We start from the raw sequence: 18,266 nt of genomic DNA, 5'->3' as shown, positions 1-18,266 counted from the left end.
GAGGTGAAACAAAAACCTAAATTTATTATTTTTCCGAGCCCGACACCATGGTAATATTTTCATTAGCCATTAACAACTTTAAAATCTCAAAACTGCTCGGTTGTGCAAAGAACCTTCATAAAATCATGGTGTTTATAATCAATTCTATGATGACCTTGCAAACAAACAAAGGTTTTGTTTTTACCTCCCATATTTAAGAAATGGCAGCAGCTTGTGACTCCTTATTCCACCCCAATACATCCATTCTTATGAGGAGTCTAATCCTTCATGAGCTTTTGTTTCTTTCTTCACCCTTGTGCATGGACTAGACCTCACTCTTACACAAAACATGACCATTGTCCTTTGTGATGGTTTCCACTAGTATGCAAATGATCCGTGAACTTAAACACATGGAGTGAGTATTTTGACATCCTATTTAAAGCACCTAAGTTCACTTATTTCACACCTTGCTCCACTTAGTTGCATACTCACATCTTCCATATCCCACAAAGCCTAAGTTAAAACTTGTATACTTTTCATTCCTTTTTTCTTTCCTAACTCTTCCTTGATTATAATTACTAGATTAATTAAGTAGATAATTTATTACTAACTTGTTTGTTATTTTGTTGTTATCATGGAATCAAATTAGAGGAGGAAGAGGAGGAGCCCGTTGATCTAAGCATCTTTGATTACATTCAAGACTCGGACAACCTTTAAGGTAACCTAACCTAACCCTCTGCCTCGTAATTGTAGAATACTAGTAATCTAGTCAGGAGGCAAATAGACATATCTTGGTAGGATAAGTCTTTCTAACTAGTGTCATATATGTATTTTTAGTGCAACATAATATTGCTTGTTACATGCATGTTATTGTCCACCTTAAATAAATCACTTAAATAAATTATTATGTGGAAAATTGACAATGTGCTGATCATATCTACAAGCTTAATAATTGTGTCATCACCTCACATGAGAAATATACCTTTGAATAATTTTTACTATGCACTCACATGTTAGATCCACTAAAACAAAGTCAAAATGAAAATTTGTATGCATATGCTAACTTGTATGAAAAATGATGAAACTTCTTATTTGCACTCATTTCGTTTCACGCATAATATAGAGTTGAAATTTTTATATGTTTTACCTTCTGATTTATAGGATTTTTAGGCGCAGATCTTGCATCGATACAATTTTTATTCTATTTTATAAAATTACTACAAGCCTGAATAATGTACGAAATTCAGTAAATTATGTACCCTTTTAAAAATCATAAAAAAATTACAGGAGTTCACTTATATTATGAGGAATAACCTGGGGAAATCTTGTAATAAAATACTTAGTTTAGGACCCTTTTCGAAAATAAACAAAAAGACCGCTCTATGGTCTAATACGATTTTAATACCTTAAATTTATTTGGTGAAGTTACTTTATAAAAATAAAGTTTTATTCAAGTATAATACAGCAAGGAGAATATACAAATACCTTATTAAAATAATTATATTAAATTATTCATTTTTGAACTAAAACTACCTTGCTTAGTTATTTTAATAATTGTTTTAAGAGTTTAAGTAAATTTCATTCTAAAAGCCGTTTTAGAAACAACCTTTAAAGATCTTAACAAGTGCAAACGTTACTCTTAGCAATTTCGATGAAATTATTGCCTTTTGGACTCAAATGCCTTTGAATGTTTTATTTTAAAATACTTGTCTTCACCTTTAAATTTTAAGTAAATCAACATATTAATTATAAGGACCTCATTTGAATATTAAATGAAAACTTAAGGACTTGTCTCTAGTCATGCCTTGACTAATTAAAATATTAGTTAAGCTGTGAGTTGACTATGACGACCTTGGTTAACCATTGACTAATTAATTAGTCAAGAGTTACTAAGTCAAAGTAAATTTATACTTGGAAATAATGTATCTAGCAATTTTTGATCCTTGAATAACGAATTAGAAATAATAAATAATTTCTTATAAATTACTTGAATAAGATGTTCCAAATCTCAAATACAAACGCTACCCGGTTAAGATTAATACCCATGAAATTCTCATGGAGTAAAAGCGTTTTCCACAGCTTGGACTAGGGCCTGCGGGAGTCTGTAAGTCCGGTATCATTTTACCTCCATGTTATCCTAGCTGCCGAACATGCCACTTAAATGGGACCTCTGAATCGGTATGCTATTTCCGGTTATCTTGGGTATGCCCCTTGAATGGGACCTCTGAGCCAAGTGCCGTTGTATTGTCGATATGTTGGGATGGTCCGCATATCGATGTATCATCGTCTCTATGAGACATATGTGAGTCTTTCGTGCTATATGTTGGGCGCTACCTTGGTAAGTTTTAGGGATCGACGTGTCGGAAGAATGCTTAGAGAGCTTATGCTATACAAGTACGGACAACACATCCCGAAGCTGCGTGTGGAGGGATTGTCGTTAGGATAGTAGTCGACCAGCTGCCACTGAGGAGCTGCGTGTTCCAAGAAGTTGTGGAGTGGGTTTATGCGCATATATTGACAGGAGCTTGATCAGCTTTACTACCTTTCAGATATCTTGGCAATTATTATTTCACGGTTGCGATCGTGTGCAGACCTTGACAGTTATGATTGTCTTGGTGCCTCGAAGTGTATGGGACATGTCACTTAAATGGGACCTCTGAGTCCATTCATTAGCCGTCTGTTCTTCCCCACGATTCTGGTTGCTAAACCAAGTCAATTTAGTCGTCCGGTCCTATTGAGCACTAGGTGTGAGATGTAAACCTCCTAGTATCGATATGATCGACGGGATTGATGCTCCCACTCGTACTCAAGGTGAGATGCAAGCCGTGAGTATGCGTGTGACATTAGTAGTCACGTCCCGTGCTTTTTATGAAGGAAATAAATATTTTAAGAAGAAATGACTACAAGTTTTTATCCGCATAATATCTACTTGGTTTTACTATATGCTGATTTATATAACATGTTGTTGAACATTGTCGTTATTTTCACATATTTACTATGTCATATGCCAATATGAACTAATGTGTTACTTCATGTACATATCACATGTGTGCATGTCGATGTTGTAATATGACTGGAGTTGTATGTTTGACCGCCTAATTGCATTACTAATATTCTCCATGATAAGAGGCCGTTGATAGAGGACGGTTAGGTTACTCCCACTAAGTGGGGCAGTTTTATTTTAATGATGTTTTAGGTAACATGGATATTGAAGACTTGGACTTAGGAGGGGACTGTCGAGAAAATAAAACATCTTATGTTGATCTTTCATGAGTTTATGTAGCAAACTTTTATTAAAGTCGGGCCTTGCTTTAAATTGCAATTCGGATATCAGACCTTGTTTTATGTTCTAAACATCCAATTTTATGAATCAACTCATTATGAGTTGACGGTTTTAAATTTTACTGATTTTTATGACTTATCTTTCTTTCCGCTTTTGTTAATTTAAGTCATTAGAGAAACTGGGTTGTTACAGTTGGTATCAGAGCAACCTTTAGACCGTGAATAGTAATTGTGCGATACATTATTATTTCACCTATCGAGGGAGCATCCGGGACTCATGACTTTAGGGTCAAATAAAATGTAATAATTAGAACTCTTAGATCACTAAAATGAGAGAATCACTAGCTAACCCTTACGATGAATAATAAACGAGGATATATGTTTGGGAGGGTAGAACTACCTGAAAGATCCTAACCGTCATGGGGATCAATGTTTGTGCTACATTCTTCATGCTATGTGTTAATTACTTGCTTGAATTGTCTGATTAACTATCTAACTTAACATGTATACTCGCTATCCCTAGCTAGCATCTTAGAACGGACCCCAACCTAGGAATACCGCCGTTTAGAACCTGACTTGAATTTCATCTAGATGGTGATATCAAGTAAGAGACCCATGGAAATGACCAAGGAAGAAGTTGCAGAAATAGAAAGGAAGAAGAGATTCAAGAAGTGGCTTAGGGATCACCCTAATAGGATAAGAAGGATTAAATCGGCACACCAAAATCGGACTACTGATTGGGAAGATGAGGCCAATAATTTTCACTTCACCCGCCGGGAGAAGAACCTCAAGCTAGAAGCTGCTACAAAGAAAAAGGACAATGCTCGAGCAAACTTCTGTGGCAATGGCCCAATTTTCTTCTTCAAGAGGCCAGACTACCCAAACTTTATCAGAGTTTGTGAATGGAGATTTAAGGAGTATAATGTACCACCCGACTGGAAGGTAGAGTTCGCCACCACCAAGCTGATAGGGAAGGCAGAATTATAGTGGAACCGCATCTTAGCCAGAGGAGACCAAGAGAACCATTACTATGATTGGTATGAGTTCAAGTTAGCACTCAATGCCTGTGCCAGAGCAATCGAGAAAGGAGCAAGATTTCTGTACTAGATAGAGACTAGGAAACCTAAACCCTAGCTCAGTCTACCGTAGAATTAACTGCGTTCTTTTATGCTAGTTATAGATTTCTTTGTAACCACCACATAATGAAGCTACTTAGTGTTAGCTTTTAATAAGGAAGTTAACAATGAATTCGTTCTTGTTCTTCTTGCTTTGTTCTACTTTGTCTCACTTCTGGTTTGTGCATATACTTTCTTCTACTTGTGCTGATGATATCACACCTCGAGCAGATGACAGTAACAAGAAGCAACGGGAATGGAAACGGAAATCCCCAGGAGGACTTACGGAGACAAGGATATGAGGAGGCTATGACTCAGATGGCTGCTCAACTAGCTGCATCAGAAGTAACAATCACGCAGCTACTAAACAACCAGACCCAGAACCAGAACCAGAACCAGAACCAGGATCAGAACCAGAACCAGAACCAGAACCAACACCATCCCTCCGCTTTTGAGATGTTCTCGAAGCATCGACCTCCGTCTTACCATGGCTCCGACAATCCTAATGATCTTGCAAATTGGCTAGCGGAAATGGAGAAACTGTTAAGGCTAAGCCACACTCCCGAACGGTTGGTGGACGATTGCCCAAGAAGATTTTAAGACAACCCCTGGATACGGATGGAACGAGTTCAGAGCCAGCCTCGAGAAGAAATACTATCCTCCAGCTATGAAGCATCAGAAGGAACGGGAGTTCCACAACCTAGAGATGGGAGCTATGACTCTTACTGAGTACACTCGCAAGTTTGATGAACTCTCCAAGTTTGCCAAGAGACTGGTACCAGATGAGGAGACACGCATCAATCAGTATGTGCGTCAAATGGAGCCCAGTTTGAACCAGTTGATGGTGGGACATGACTTCCCAACTTTCCAAGCTGCCTACGAGAAAGACATGGCCATTTTTGCTGCCATTCAAAATGCGGACAAGAAGAAGAAGAAAACCTTCACCCCTACAGTGTCCCATAACAGCTTCATTCAGAAACCCCTTTACCAAAAACCTCACTATCAGAAACCCCTTTATCAGAAGCCTCGCCATCAAAAACCTTTTCACCAAAAGTCAAAACCTTTTGCCAGGAAATTTCAGTCCAACTTATCGAACAAGATCATTCCCAAGGGCGACAATACCGGTAATGACGACACCCAGGGCTCAACTTCAAAGTGTTATCTATGAAAACAGGCTCCGCGCCCTGGCAAACAGTGCAATGGGAAACCCATCATCTGTTTTTTCTGTAAGAAGGAAGGTCACAAGTCTTACGTCTGTCCCAAGAAGACGGGAACCCCACTGATTCAGGGAAGGGCTTACATGATGATCGATGATGGAGAAGAGGAACAAGCTGATACAATCACTGGTAAATTTCTGGTTAATTCTTGTATGGCTTTCATATTGTTCGACACAGGAGCATCTCTATCACATGTATCACCAACCTTCGTAGCTAAGGCTAAACTTCCAAATCCCGAAGCAATCCATGCATCCATTGTGATTCCAAACGGTCAGACCTTAAACTGCAAAGCGAGGTACCGAGGCGTTCCTGTTATCATCCTTGGTTCGACCTTTCCGGCTAACCTCATCAGCCTCGACTTACCTGGTTTCGACATCATTTTGGGAATGGATTGGCTAGCAAAGTACCAAGCCAAGTTTGAGTGTAGGGACCAGAAGATTTCACTAAGAAGCTCGCTCGGAGCAAGAGTAACTTATAGAGGTTACATACCGAACACCCGAGTTAAGATCATCAACGCTATGAAGCTAGCGAGCCAGATGCGTAAAGGAGAACATACCTTCTTGTGCAACATAAATTCCATAGGAGGGGAAAAGCTCAGGATCGAGGACATACCTGTAGTCCGGGAGTTTCCTGAGGTATTTCCCAAGGAATTACCAGGAATACCACCAGAGCGCGATGTAGAGTTCTCAATCGACTTAGTGCCAGGCACTGCACCGATTTCAAAGTCACCATATCGTATGGCCCCAAAAGAGTTGCAAGAGTTGAAGATTCAACTAGAGGAACTCATCGAGATGGGTTTCATCCGACCAAGTGCATCACCATGGGGAGCACCAGTGCTTTTTGTGAAGAAGAAAGATGGGAGTATGAGGATGTGTATCGACTATCGCGACTTGAACAAGGTCACCATTAAGAATCGATACCCATTACCACGTATCGATGATCTTTTTTACCAATTGAAAGGAGCGGGAGTATTCTCCAAGATCGATCTCAGATCTGGTTATCATCAAATTCCAGTAAGAGAAGAGGATATTCCGAAGACAGCTTTCAGAACCAGATATGGTCACTATGAGTTTAACGTAATGCCTTTTGGATTGACCAACGCACCAGCAGTGTTCATGGATCAGATGAATCGCACGTTTAGAGAGTACCTAGATAAGTGTGTCGTTGTCTTTATCGATGACATCTTAATATACTCTAAAACTATGTTCGAACATGAGGTCCATCTTCGCGCAGTTCTCGACAAGCTGCGACAACAAAAGTGGTATGCAAAACTATCCAAGTGTGAGTTTTGGTTGAAGGAAGTAGCATTTATGGGACATATCATAACAGATCAGGGAGTAAAAGTAGACCCCGCCAAGATAAAGGCCGTGGAAGAATGGCAATCCCCAAAGAATGTCTCTGAAGTCCGAAGTTTCTTGGGTTTAACAGGCTACTACCGAAGATTTGTCCAAGACTTTTCAAAGATCGCGAGACCTATGACCAAACTTTTGCAGAAAGAGTCTAAGTACATATGGACCGAAGAGTGTGAGAAGGCCTTCCAGGAACTAAAGACCCGACTCACATCGGCCCCAATCTTAACTTTACCAACCGATGGAGAAGAGTATGACGTCTACAGCGACGCATCCTTGAATGGTCTAGGATGTGTGCTAATGCAGAAAGGGAAGTGATTGCTTATGCGTCTCGACAGTTGAAGGTGCATGAGAAAAATTATCCAACTCATGACCTGGAGCTAGCAGCTGTAGTTTTTGCTTTGAAGATTTGGAGGCATTATTTGTATGGAGTTAGAGGTAACTTCTACACGGATCACAAGAGCCTCAAGTACATTTTCACCCAGAAGGAGTTAAACATGAGACAGAGGAGGTGGCTAGAACTCATCAAGGACTACGACATTGAGTTACAATACCACGAGGGGAAGGCAAATGTCGTCGCCGATGCCCTGAGTAGGAAGACAGCTCACGGGCTAGTACGAGACTTAGATAAGTTGGAAGTTGAGGTTGTGGATAAAGGAAAGTTAACCTTGAATGCCATGGCTGCTGAACCCGATTTGTATCATGAACTTAGAGCTCTACAATGGGAAGATCCAGAGTTAGTGAAGATTAGAGAGGGTATACCACAGGGAAGATTCGAAGGATTCGAAATATATCCAGATGGGAGCTTGAGATTTAAAGGAAGATGGTGTGTGCCTCATTATGAAGCCATTCGCAAGAAGATCTTGTGGGAAGCACACAGTTCGAGATATTCCATTCATCCGGGATCTGATAAGATGTACAAGGATTTGAAGCTACAATATTGGTGGCATGGGATGAAGAAGGATGTAGCAGAATATGTTTCCAAGTGCCTCATTTGCCAGAAGGTGAAGTTCGAACACCAAAGACCTGGAGGCCTACTACAACCCTTGGACATTCCAGTGAGGAAGTGGGATTCCATCTCCATGGATTTTGTAATGGGACTACCACGAACCCAAATCAATAAGGATGCGATTTGGGTAGTTGTCTATAGATTGACAAAGGTGGCACACTTCATTCCGATACGAGAGAATTGGAGCATGGAGGAACTGGCAAAATCTTACCTGAAGGAGATCATTCGACTACATGGAGTGCCAAAGGACATCGTATCTGACAGAGACCCTCGTTTTGTTTCACACTTCTGGGGAAGACTACAGGAATGCATGGGGAGTAAACTCAACTTGGGCACCGCGTTCCATCTTCAAACAGATGGACAAACGAAGAGGACAATTCAGACGCTAGAAGATATGCTGAGGGCATGTGTCCTAGAATTTAATGACAGTTGGGAGAAACAACTACCCTTTATAGAGTTCTCCTACAACAACAGTCACCATGCGAGTTTAGGTTGTGCACCTTTTGAAGAACTCTACGGGAGAAAGTGTCGGAGTCCATTATGCTGGGATGATGCCAGCGATCATCTGACACTAGGACCTCAGACTATTCAAGACCAGATTCAGCAGATTAAGATCATCCGAGAAAGACTCCAAGCAGCGCAAGATCGACAGAAAGCCTACGCCAATGAACACCGAAGACCGATCGAGTTTGCCGTGGGAGATCATGTTTTCCTAAAGGTATCACCAATGAAAGGAGTAAGACGATTTGGCCTAAAAGGGAAGCTCGGCCCAAAGTACATCGGACCATACGAAATCTTGGAAAGATTTGGCAAAGTGGCCTATCGATTAGCACTACCACCAAACCTATCAAAGGTGCATAACGTGTTCCACGTGTCCCTGCTGCGGAAGTATAGAAGCGATCCATCACATGTCATTACACCTGATGTAGTCGCTATCGAACCCAACCTTCTTTACTCGGAAAGACCGGTGGAGATTCTGGCCCGAGAGACCAAGACACTCAGGAGGAAGTCGGTACCTTTGGTCAAAGTTCGATGGCTAAGTCAAAACCTCGACCATGCTACTTGGGAGACCGAAGAGTCCATGCGCGAAAGATACCCCTAACTTTTTTTTAGGTAGTTTGCACATCTTTAAGTTATCGTGAATTTCGAGGACGAAATTCTTTTAAGGGGGATGTACTGTAACACCCCGTGTTTTTAATCTCATATTTACATAATTAATTACGATATTATAATCTTAGAAGAGAAACTTGAAAATTCTTTCAATACATTTTTAGCCTTCGAAACAATCAGTATATAAGTTACGACATTTCACTCGCGCGTAACTTTAATCCATCTTCGTATTTTGACCCCAATTTGCTCATCCGGACTCCGATTGAGGTGAAACAAAAGCCTAAATTAATAATTTTTCCGAGCCCGACACCATGGTAATATTTTCATTAGCCATTAACAACTTTAAAATCTCAAAACTGCTCGGTTGTGCAAAGAGCCTGCATAAAATCATGGTGTTTATAATCAATTCTATGATGACCTTGCAAACAAACAAAGGTTTTGTTTTTACCTCCCATATTTAAGAAATGGCAGCAGCTTGTGACTCCTTCTTCCACCCCAATACATCCATTATTATGAGGAGTCTAATCCTTCATGAGCTTTTGTTTCTTTCTTCACCCTTGTGCATGGACTAGACCTCACTCTTACACAAAACATGACCATTGTCCTTTGTGATGGTTTCCACTAGCATGCAAATGATCCGTGAACTTAAACACATGGAGTGAGTATTTTGACATCCTATTTAAAGCACCTAAGTTCACTTATTTCACACCTTGCTCCACTTAGTTGCATACTCACATCTTCCATATCCCACAAAGCCTAAGTTAAAACTTGTATACTTTTCATTCCCTTTTTCTTTCCTAACTCTTCCTTGATTATAATTACTAGATTAATTAAGTAGATAATTTATTACTAACTTGTTTGTTATTTTGTTGTTATCATGGAATCAAATTAGAGGAGGAAGAGGAGGAGCCCGTTGATCTAAGCATCTTTGATTACATTCAAGACCCGGACAACCTTTAAGGTAACCTAACCTAACCCTCTGCCTCGTAATTGTAGAATACTAGTAATCTAGTCAGGAGGCAAATAGACATATCTTGGTAGGATAAGTCTTTCTAAGTAGTGTCATATATGTATTTTTAGTGCAACATAATATTGCTTGTTACATGCATGTTATTGTCCACCTTAAATAAATCACTTAAATAAATTATTATGTGGAAAATTGACAATGTGCTGATCATGTCTACAAGCTTAATAATTGTGTCATCACGTCACATGAGAAATATACCTTTGAATAATTTTTACTATGCACTCACATGTTAGATCCACTAAAACAAAGTCAAAATGAAAATTTGTATGCATATGCTAACTTGTATGAAAAATGATGAAACTTCTTATTTGCATTCATTTCGTTTCATGCATGATATAGAGTTCAAATTTGTATATGTTTTACCTTCTGATTTATAGGATTTTTAGGCGTAGATCTTGCATCGATACGATTTTTATTCTATTTTATAAAATTCCTACAAGCCTGAATAATGTACGAAATTCAGTAAATTATGTACCCTTTTAAAAATCATAAAAAAATTACAGGAGTTCAATTATATTATGAGGAATAACCTGGTGAAATCTTGTAAGAAAATACTTAGTTTAGGACCCTTTTCGAAAATAAACAAAAAGACCGCTCTATGGTCTAATACGATTTTAATACCTTAAATTTATTTGGTGAAGTTACTTTATAAAAATAAAGTTTTATTCAAGTATAATACAGCAAGGAGAATATACAAATACCTTATTAAAATAATTATATTAAATTATTCATTTTTGAACTAAAACTACCTTGCTTAGTTATTTTAATAATTGTTTTAAGAGTTTAAGTAAATTTCATTCTAAAAGCCGTTTTAGAAACAACCTTTAAAGATCTAAACAAGTGCAAACGTTACTCTTAGCAATTTCGATGAAATTATTGCATTTTGGACTCAAATGCCTTTGAATGTTTTATTTTAAAATACTTGTCTTCACCTTTAAATTTTAAGTAAATCAACATAATAATTATAAGGACCTCATTTGAATATTAAATGAAAACTTAAGGACTTGTCTCTAGTCATGCCTTGACTAATTAAAATATTAGTTAAGCTGTGAGTTGACTATGACGACCTTGGTTAACCATTGACTAATTAATTAGTCAAGAGTTACTAAGTCAAAGTAAATTTATATTTGGAAATAATGTATCTAGCAATTTTTAATCCTTGAATAACGAATTAGAAATAATGAATAATTTCTTATAAATTACTTGAATAAGATGTTCCAAATCTCAAATACAAACGCTACCCGGTTAAGATTAATACCCATGAAATTCTCATGGAGTAAAAGCGTTTTCCACAGCTTGGACTAGGGCCTGCGGGAGTCTGTAAGTCCGGTATCATTTTACCGCCATGTTATCCTAGCTGCCGAACATGCCACTTAAATGGGACCTCTGAATCGGTATGCTATTTCCGGTTATCTTGGGTATGCCCCTTGAATGGGACCTCTGAGCCAAGTGCCGTTGTATTGTCGATATGTTGGGATGGTCCGCATATCGATGTATCATCGTCTCTATGAGACATATGTGAGTCTTTCGTGCTATATGTTGGGCGCTACCTTGGTAAGTTTTAGGGATCGACGTGTCAGAAGAATGCTTAGAGAGCTTATGCTATACAAGTACGGACAGCACATCCCGAAGCTGCGTGTGGAGGGATTGTCGTTAGGATAGTAGTCGACCAGCTGCCACTGAGGAGCTGCGTGTTCCAAGAAGTTGTTGAGTGGGTATATGCACATATATTGACAGGAGCTTGATCAGCTTTACTACCTTTCAGATATCTTGGCAATTATTATTTCACGGTTGCGATCGTGTGCAGACCTTGACAGTTATGATTGTCTTGGTGCCTCGAAGTGTATGGGACATGTCACTTAAATGGGACCTCTGAGTCCATTCATTGGCCATCTGTTCTTCCCCACGATTCTGGTTGCTAAACCAAGTCAATTTAGTCGTCCGGTCCTATTGAGCACTAGGGGTGAGATGTAAACCTCCTAGTATCGATATGATCGACGGGATTGATGCTCCCACTCGTACTCAAGGTGAGATGCAAGCCGTGAGTATGCGTGTGACATTAGTAGTCACGTCCCGTACTTTTTATGTAGGAAATAAATATTTTAAGAAGAAATGACTACAAGTTTTTATCCGCATAATATCTACTTGGTTTTACTATATGCTGATTTATATAACATGTTGTTGAACAATGTCGTTATATTCACATATTTACTATGTCATATGCCAATATGAACTAATGTGTTACTTCATGTACATATCACATGTGTGCATGTCGATGTTGTAATGTGACTAGAGTTGTATGTTTGACCGCCTAATTGCATTACTAATATTCTCCATGATAAGAGGCCGTTGATAGAGGACGGTTAGGTTACTCCCACTAAGTGGGGCAGTTTTATTTTAATGATGTTTCAGGTAACATGGATCTTGAAGACTTGGACTTAGGAGGGGACTGTCGAGAGAATAAAACATCTTATGTTGATCTTTCATGAGTTTATGTAGCAAACTTTTATTAAAGTCGGGCCTTGCTTTAATTTGTAATTCGGATATCAGACCTTGTTTTATGTTCTAAACATCCAGTTTTATGAATCAACTCATTATGAGTTGACGGTTTTAAATTTTACTGATTTTTATGACTTATCTTTCTTTCCGCTTTTGTTAATTTAAGTCATTAGAGAAACTGAGTTGTTACAGTTTCATTCGGCCTTCCTAGGCCCAACCCAACCCATTCGACCAATCGTCCCGTCTAAACGGCCCTAATTCTTATTTGGGCCTAAGGATGGATATCGATTGACGTCATCCATACCATGGTACTTACTCTTTTTTGTATCAAGGACTTTCACTACTTGAGGAAATGGACTAGGAATCGGCCTTACTCTTGTTTGGTACAAGCCTCTCCACAGACTTCGGGTTTGATCGTTCGGTATGGCAACCCACCCTTTAAACCAAACCCTTTTAAATGCACTCAGCATCCCGTTATAATGCTTGTATAAATGTTTGTACCTTACGTGATCACCATTTCTAAACGAAACCATGACGATTTTTGTAAAATCAAAATCCCTTTAAAATGTAAATTTCGAAAAGGCCAATGATTAGCACAAAACCGAGTCAAAACTCTGTCCTTTTGTCGAGTCAAAATTCGGGCTTCAAAACCCATTTCAAAACCTCACTTCGAGTCCACTCCTACAACTACACTAAAGTTGACTAGGACCAACATTTTTTGTCATTTCCTCAAAAGCTCACTGACACAAGTGGCACACTCCCACTTCACGAGTCAAAACATTTCTTTTCAAGTAAGTGTGTTAGAATGGTCGATCGTGTTTTGATTCATCGCCGATCTCTTATCCAGTTTCCAAGATGCCTGAAACAAGCGACGTGAACTTCAATCAACTCCAGGATAGTAATGATCAAATCCTAACCGCGCTAGCTGGTCTCCAAGTTACTCAAGACCAAGTGTATGATCGTCTTGACACCATCGAGGGCCAAATCTATACCGTAGAAACGAGGTTGACTCCTCGGGAAAGTGAAATCGTTGATGACTTTCTGAATGGCTTCGGGGACGAAAACCCTCTCATGGGTATGACTGCAGCTGAGAAACGACTCCAATACTTAGAGGAGCAATTGATGTATCTTAAAGGGGATGACATTTATAGGGAGAATAATCGCAAGTATGAGGCCGTGAGTTCCAAGTTGCCAACCAACTTCAACATGACGGATATCCCTAAATTCAAGGGGCACGAAAACCCTTTGAATCACATCCGTGCCTTCAAGGACTACATGTCTATCAAAGGCATTAAACCCGGGATGTTTTTAAGGATCTTTCCTTCATCTCTTGACACCATCCCAAAGCAATGGTTCTACTCTCTAGAACATAAGAAGATCGCTACTTGGGAAGACGCCGCGATCGAGTTTGCTAAGCAATATGCGGATAATGCTGAGATCCAAGTTAACATGCACACTCTAAAGGTTCTTACCCAAAATGACAAAGAAGCTTTCACCGACTTCCTAAGTAGGTGGAGGAAGACTAGTACTCAACTTGTTGAACGCCCGGATGAGGCTACCCTTATGGAGAAATTCGTGGACAACCTAAAGCCCATCTATGCAAATCATTTGAGGTACCAAAACATCAAAACTTTCAAAGACTTAACCGTACTAGGAAAAAGGATCGAAGATGACATCCGTAAAGGGCTCTTGTCCAAAATGGTAGGCCGAGGATATCAAGGCTCAACAAGTCGTTCTTACGGCTCCACTAGCAAGACCGATGAAGTTAACCTCCTCGAGCCATCCAAGAAGAGTACCCCACCAAGGAAATTTACAAATCTTGGGGACACTTACTCCAATGCTCTAAAAAGGTTAATGAAACAAGGCAAACTCCAACCCATATGACCTACGCCTGAACCAGAAAAGAAATCCAAGTTCTGGGACGAGAACTCATACTGCGAATATCATAGGGGTAAGGGGCATGACACAGAGAAATGCTACATATTGAAGAATGTGCTTCAAGACATGATTGAGGATGGTCGACTACCAATACCGCCGGGAGGTAAGCCCAACAACACTCAGAATCCTCTTGGAATTCTAGTGATCACAAGTGAAGAATCTACCTTAGATTGTTCACACCTCATTTCTCCAGTCGAAGATGAGATCCACGCGATCGAGAATGAAGGGTTCTACTCTACCATTTCACCTACCATTACCGACTTCATCGCATGGGCAAGGAGTGTGGATAGGCAAGTTTCGGAATTGGAAAATGTGGTGACAACTTTACATGACCCCAATGCAACACCTAAAGAACATGCGCCACTAATTTCCTCCCAAAATGCTACCATACAAGAAATATTCGCCGTGGTTGATAAACTAATCGACCAAATTACACATTTAGAGGACGAGATCATGAGAATGAGGGAACTAGCTACAGTCAATGGAGTATGGGTCGATGATGATGAAGACGAGTATCTCATTGAACACTCCCTAGTCAAAGAAATAGTCCAAAATGGTGAAGACCAAGATGTAGACCACATAACTCGTTCGGGGCGTCCATATCAAAATACTACTCAAAATGGTCCAACCAATGTTATCGCACCAAATGATAACGAAGATGACTCTACTGATCATTTGCTAAAGCAATTACAGAAAACAAAGGCTGATCTTTCAGTCTGGCAACTTGTAGCAAGCTCATTCCCACATCGCCAAGCTTTACTGCAAGATTTGGCCAAACTAAATGTAGCACATAACTCCACACCCGACGATGTAGTCAACTTGGTCTTCCAAGAATCACCGAAGCTAAGTAATCCTATTACTTTCTCAGATGAAGATTTGCCGCCCTTTGGCGCTAGTCACAACTTGGCTCTTTACATCACTGTCGTTTGCTTAAAGAAGAATGTGCCAATGACCTTGGTGGATGATGGCTCCGCGGTCAACGTCATACCCTTGAAAACGGCATACAAACTAGGCATGAAAGAGTCGGATTGAACCCCTACCAATCAAGGTGTTCGCGCATATGATGGTACACGACGAAAGGTAGTAGGACTCATTAACCTAACCATAGCCACAGGGCCAATTGAGCGAAAGGTTAACTTCCAAATAGTGGACATTGAAGCTTCCTTCAACATACTTCTGGGAAGACCTTGGATTCACGCTTCCAAAGCGGTAACATCCACCCTTCACCAAAAGATCAAAATCCCACTAAATGGCAAAGTGGTGACGATCACTTCGTCGCCCATCAAGGCAATAATCGAAAAGAAGTCAAATAGTCAAGTCCTTGCGGATCCAGTATACGAACTTGGGGGCTTTCAAAGCATAAGTGTCATATAAAGTGAGTTAGCACCCCTATACTACGATCCCTACTCCAACTTGGTGGTGAACCACATACTCAAATCCCAGGGATACTTCCCGGGAATGCCTTTGAACCCTGCCCGAAGAAACACCTTCGCACCCTACAAGGAAGGCAACACAAAAACAATACCACTTGAACTAGGATACAAACCCACTAAAGAGGAAGTTATCGAGATGCTCGCTCAAGTTCAAAGCCGTAAGCACATAGGAGTCCAAATGCGACCATATTTCCCTACCCTAAACGGATACTTTGTTAGGGAAGGAAGTCAAGAACTCTTTAACGTATTTCCCGAACCTTGGCACTACCTCGGAAGGAAGCTAGCCGGAATCGAGATCTTTCACGATTGCTACTTCATTCCTCCAGAAACGGTTCCTACCGTCAAGGCCCGTCAAGCACCTTGCTTAGACGAATAAGCTGTCAGTTTACTATTTGGAGAAGATCGATTTGTTAGAGCCGCGCATGATGAGATAATTACTATGATACTTCAAGACGATCACTTCAACCCTACCGTGTTAATCACAGAAACAAGCGCGAACCAGCAGAAAGGATGGAGAAAATCAATCAAATGGACCAACAATCAAGGAAGACTCTTCAAGCTCACCACTGGAGAAGGAGAGATGTTCAAAGGAGAACCAGAAGACGATGAATTCGAGTCAGAGTCGGAGTCTAGAGAAGTCACTAGGGAGTCTCCTCCTGTCGTCATCCCCATTCCCTTTGTTTCTCCTAGCTTAGCCTCAAATAGTAACAGTAGTTCGGGAAATGTCCCAACAACTGTCCCTTTGCCGCCGCTGACCACAGATCAGATGGCTCCTTTGTTTCAACTTTTCTCAAACTTTAATATGAATAAATCAGGTTCTGCTTACTCTTTGCGTTATCTTGAATGCAATTCTGTTTAAGATGATACTGAGGATGACCCGGACCCAGACTCAATTGAGATACCTCCCTACATAGCCAAGGAAATACTACAAGAGGGGGAAGGGGGACCAGTAATAGAGAACACCGAACCCATCAATGTAGGAACCGAACTAGAACCCCAAGAACTTAGGATAGGGACAACCCTGAGCCCCACCGAAAGGGCCAATTTCATAGACCTCCTACACGAGTTCAAAGACGTTTTCGCTTGGTCCTACAAAGACATGCCAGGGATCGACAGGGATATCGCCGAACATAGAATCCCAATTAAGCCAGGTTTCAAGCCCGTGAAACAAAAGCTTCGTCGAATGAGAACAGAATGGGCTCTCAAGATTAAAGAAGAAGTCGATAAACAATTCAAAGCTGGGTTCATCAAAGTTTCCGAGTACTCTGACTGGGTAGCCAACATAGTACCCGTACCCAAAAAGGAAGGGAGAATCCGTAATTGTGTTGATTTTAGAGACTTAAACAAAGCAAGTCCTAAAGGTGACTTTCCTCTACCACATATCGACATATTGGTGGACAATACCGCAGATCACGCGTTACTGTCCTTCATGGATGGGTACGCGGGTTATAACCAAATCAAGATGGCCATAGAAGACATGCATAAGACCGCCTTTGTCACTAAAAGGGGAACCTATTGCTATACGGTCATGCCGTTTGGGTTAATCAACGCCGGAGCTACATATCAACGCACCGCAACTACACTCCTACATGACATGATGCACAAAGAAGTTGAGGTGTACGTAGACGACATGATTGTCAAGTCCAAGGATAGAGAGGGGCATATTGCGAACCTTCGCAAATTCTTCTCAAGGCTACGAAAGTACAACATGAGGCTCAATCCTCAGAAGTGCGCATTCGGAGTAACATCTGGCAAACTCCTGGGATACGTCGTCAGCCAACGCGGTATTGAAATAGACCCTTCCATGATCAAAGCTCTGATCGAAATGCCACAACCTCAAACGGAAAAAGAAGTCAGAGGATTCCTGGGAAAAGTGCAATATATAAGTCGATTCATATCGAAACTCACCCTGATCTGTGAACCTATCTTCAAAAAGCTCAAGAAAACAGATCACACCATGTGGGATGATGACTGTCAGAAGGCATTCGACCGAATCAAGGAGATATTAGCTAAACCACCCGTGCTCATGCCACCTCAACGAGATCAACCTCTTGGTTTATATCTCACAGTAACCGAAATAGCCATGGGCGCCATGCTAGCTCAAACCGTAGGAAAGGAAGAAAGGGCTATCTACTACCTTAGTAAGAAGTTCTTGGAGTACGAGTGCAAATATTCACAACTCAAAAAGACGTGCCTCGCTCTTGTGTGGGCAACGAAGAAGCTACGTCATTACATGCTTAGCTACTCCGTCAAAATATACTCCAAAATGGATCCAGTAAAATACCTCTTCGAGAAACCCGTCCTCAAC

Source organism: Silene latifolia, chromosome 2, assembly GCF_048544455.1.
Source record: "Silene latifolia isolate original U9 population chromosome 2, ASM4854445v1, whole genome shotgun sequence".
NCBI lineage: Eukaryota > Viridiplantae > Streptophyta > Magnoliopsida > Caryophyllales > Caryophyllaceae > Silene > Silene latifolia.
Note: the sequence above shows the minus strand (reverse complement) of the source record.